This window comes from Cynara cardunculus (genome assembly GCF_001531365.2).
Source record: "Cynara cardunculus var. scolymus isolate 2C chromosome LG 2, CcrdV1, whole genome shotgun sequence".
Taxonomy (NCBI): domain Eukaryota; kingdom Viridiplantae; phylum Streptophyta; class Magnoliopsida; order Asterales; family Asteraceae; genus Cynara; species Cynara cardunculus.
In genome coordinates this window covers 57,171,250-57,175,534 of record NC_037529.1, presented here as the reverse complement: position 1 = coordinate 57,175,534, position 4,285 = coordinate 57,171,250, and the positions used below count along the sequence as shown (strand labels likewise).

The following is a 4,285-nucleotide window of genomic DNA, read 5'->3' as shown; positions in this document are numbered from 1 at the left end:
CTTAGTTTCGGAACACTGCTTGCTATAGCATTCCTATAGCATTGGCTGCTGGAATTTGTGTTTGAGTCTCACATTAGGTCTCACACCCTTGCTTCTTTTATTTATTCTGTATTCTGTTTTGGATAACCTAAAAATCAGAGAAAAGTCTTCGAAATCGCCATCTGAAATCATCTCTTTCATTGGACTCTAATCTAACTTCGGCTACAGTCCCTGTGGACGATAACTCGGTACTTGTACCACTTATTACTTGGAAAGACGACATTGGGCCGTATTGTATACTTGCTTTTCGGCCCAATTTCATTAGTCTAGAGGTGTGAAATATAACCGACCAGTTTGCATAGATCACACCTTGATTAATCCCACCATTGTTGAGGCAATCGTGATTTGATTCGCTAATTTTGCGAAAAATCCTTTACCTGGACCACCATGTAGTTAATTTTTCTCAAAAGGGCGAAAATCGGATTCAATTGTTTCATGGTAGATTTGTTGCTTCGGCGAAAACTGACAGCATGGCATCACGAGCAACACGATCTACGGTGGAACTAGAACGTCGATTGAGAAACATGACTTCCCAGCGGCAGAATTGGCAATTTCGACGGCCAATGAGGGTTTGGAAGTGGTTATGTCGACGAGGATTCCATTAGGTGAGAGACAGAGAGGCCGTCGGAGGTTGGGTGGAGGAGGACATGGCAGACGTCGGAGGGGTAGCCGACGATGGAGAAAACGATGTCTGATTTTTAAGAGACGGCATGATGAGAGGAAGCCCAATTCGCTCCGAGAAGGGATTGTGCTTTGGAATGGGTACGAGTGAAGACGGTGAGAGTGTAGTTGGCTTTTATTATATGAGAGCACACAAATTGGCCCATGACGCCGGTGCCGATCCATCCAAGATGAGTGTTTGAAGGAGTGATGGTTTCGGCAGTGGTGGCCATGGTGCAGTGGAGGTGGGCGACGGTGGATTTATGGAGGAGGATAAAGAGGAAAACTGTTGGTCCCGTTAGGTCTACAAGATATGTTGAAACAGTTTGTAGAAGGGGGGGATGAATACAAATACAGTAAACTTTTCAAATTTAAAATATATATTGATAAAGAAAGATCAATACATATTTTACAAGATTGTTTGTGGAAAAGATAAGGTAAAGATAACCTATCTAAACAATCTAAGTTACACACAAATGTTCTTAGCAAAGAGAAATGATTTGTTGTTTAAGACTAAAAAGAAAGTAAGTTCTTTCTAGGTAAGAACTGTTTAGACTACTTAAAAAGAGATTCTAACTTGTTTTTTAAGATAAGCGTATTATGTTCTTAGATGTGTGTTTTTTTACGTATGCACGCAAGAATTAAGGTTCAAGAGTAACAGTATCTTTGCATGGAGATAGAAGACATCTATTTATACGCATTGCATTAAATGCACATTTAATGCAATGCGGTAGGGTTTGAACACGCATCAAGCCTTTAGAGAAAGACTTGTCCTTTGCTACAGTGAATAGTACAAAAGCTTATTCATGAGCAGACATCCTTTCATGAAGTTGTTGGGTAGTAGAGTCAACTAATCGGCTCCGTACTGTACTATACTCTAGAAAAGGTATAGGTTTGTCCTTTGTGTGTGGAAGGATAAGACAAAAACACTCTTGCTCAACAAGCTTCTTTTGATCATTGAATGCTAGAATAACCCTGAAGGTCTCTTCAGCATTCGCTGAGGCTTGGGTAGTGTTCACACATATGTAGACCAGGTCATAATCACTGAATGTCGCTTCAGATCATGAACTCGCCAGTCTCTAATCTTCAATTTTAGTCTTCGACTTTTGCTAAAGGTTCTTTGATGTGAGTTTTGTGTTCTTGAAATATCGTTGTTGCTGATAGACTTACATTACATGTTCTCAGCGATCACAGAACAGACTCAGTGATGAGCACTGGAATTGAAAGACAGAAACAATAATACTTCGTATAAGGTAAAAAGGATTATAATCAAATCATTGAGAGAGATGATCAACAATCTCCCCCTATTTGATGATAACAAAGCAACATAAAGAAAGTTGCATTATCAAATAACAGTAAGAAAAAGTTACATATAAAGTACATGTCCCTTTTAACTTTTTTGGGATCTTTTTTAGTGAGTCAATCTTTTCTTATAAAATTTTCTTAAGTTATAAGTTCAAGAAAAAGTACAAGAAGGAAAACTAAAACTGAAAGCATGTTCACTGACTTATAGATTGTTAGTGAATGTAAGAGTAACACTGGAACTCATAGACTTGTGTCCCTCTTACTTTTTTTAGGGATCTTTTTCAATGATGCACAAAAAATACTTATATTAATTTCAAATGGAAATATTACAAGTCATTCAGTACATGTCTTAAGACTTACAAAATATAAGTTTGAACACTGAAAGTAGACATAGAACAAAAGTTATACAGTGAATGGACAAATTACAAAGGAAAGTAACTAGTCTAAGTCTTTCAGATTGATGAGGCCAGGTACATTTTCTCCAAGCTCCTTTCAACGTAGAAACTCTCTTTTGATCTTGTGTTCCATCATTTCACCTTTGAGTCTTCATCAAGCCAGAAACTGAGATATTCGAGGTGTTCCATTGGGCATTAGATGTAGCTCAGACATTCTGGGAATCTGACTTTGCCATCATAGTCAAGGAATATAAGTCCTAACTCAGGCTTCACATGCACAGTATTGGGTATATAAGGACCCTTCTCTGGCAGTGAGAGATTCAACATCGATATTTATGGCTTCTTCGAAGCCTTCAGGACTTCATCTAAGGAGAACTTTGTTTCATGTTTGTTCCTCAGGGATGGTCCATCATCAGGGCTTGAAGGCCTTTTTCTTCTTCCACCTTTCTTCAGTGTTGGCCTTTCAAAGACTGCGACATACCTGGACACCTTCTTGATCTGCTCACTTATGATGTCTTCGATAATCGGCTTATGACTATGAGCACTGAATGGCCTGTCGGATCTCCAACCATTCACTGTAGCCATATTTTCTAAGGTAGGAAGGGTACTCGGTGACCGCCTTGAGATTATCCCTGGTGATAAGCATAGATATCAGCAACCCACCGTCTTTTGTTCGTCTATTTATGCTAACGCTTGTAATTGGATGAGGGCTGATTCTCTTGTTAAGGCTTTCTTTGCTCCAGCGCTTGTCACGATCGGCCAGCTTCAAATTTTTTTCATGTTCAGCCTCTACAATGGACAAAAGTTTAGCTTGGGCCTGGACAGCGTTCACCGTCTTTTTGGATTTTCTCTTGGGAAGATCTTTTGTGGCTAGAGACTTGGCCAGCTTTAAGCTGTCCTCAATATGTTTCTTTTGAAGTATATAAGTTTTTCCTTGGCCTTGAGAGCCTTGAGTCTTTCAGCTACGGTCAGGAAGTCGAACTCACCACAACTAAAGATATGAAGAGGAATTTTTACTCTAGCTTGGTCGAGTGACACCCTGAGCTGAGCCATCTGTTGGTCGGTAGGAGTGTTGGGGGTTGGGTTCTTAGGGATCCATTCCTCTAACCGACCGCATGTAGTTGAGGGAATAGAAAGTTGGTACATGGAAGTGATGGTTATTTGGCTTGAGGACTCATCATATAAGGGTTCAAGGGGTTTGAAAAGTATCTTGAGGTTCCCTTCTTCAGCGATACATTTTCCCTTAGACTTAGTTCCCTGTTGCGATTCTTAAGCAGCCTCATCCCCCTTTTTCTCCCCCTGGGATGCAGAATCCCTAAGGGCGACACCTTTGGTGGCAGTGGAAGGACGCTGAAACTAGATGGTAAAGTCGTCTTCGTCCTCGTCATCATCGTCATCCAGGTCGCTGCCAGAGTCAGGGAGGTCGGGAGATTCACCTTCTTCATCATCATCATCTTCATTGTCTTCTTCCTCATCACCAGCATTAGCTGCAGAGGTGATGGGAAGGTCATCGTCGAGAGCTTCAGCTTCAGCTCGGATGGCATCAACTTCCTCAGCTGCAGCAGCTTCATAGGAGGTTGGAATAACATTAAGAACCTCAGTGTTAGCTTCAGCTCTAGGATCTTTAGCTTCATGGGTTGCTGGAGCAACAATTTTAGGGGCGACAGCAGCAGTAGTGTGACATCCTGTCATTTCGGAGCTTTAGGTTAGCACCTTATTATAGATCCTATATTTAGAATTATATTTTATTAGGATCTAGTCATGATGATTAGAGTTCATCTGGCTTAGCTCCCAAGTTTAGTTCCGAAGATCACGCATCGGCGGGTAACTGATGAAGTTAACTTGTGTAATGCCAAATATTTTAGAAATGCTCCAAATAAAATAAA

At 40.6% G+C, this 4,285-nt stretch overlaps 1 pseudogene; it reads right to left on the bottom strand.

Annotated features, from left to right (window-relative positions):
• Positions 1 to 342: 342 nt before the first annotated feature.
• Positions 343 to 932, bottom strand: LOC112506193 (annotated as a pseudogene).
• Positions 933 to 4,285: the final 3,353 nt, after the last annotated feature.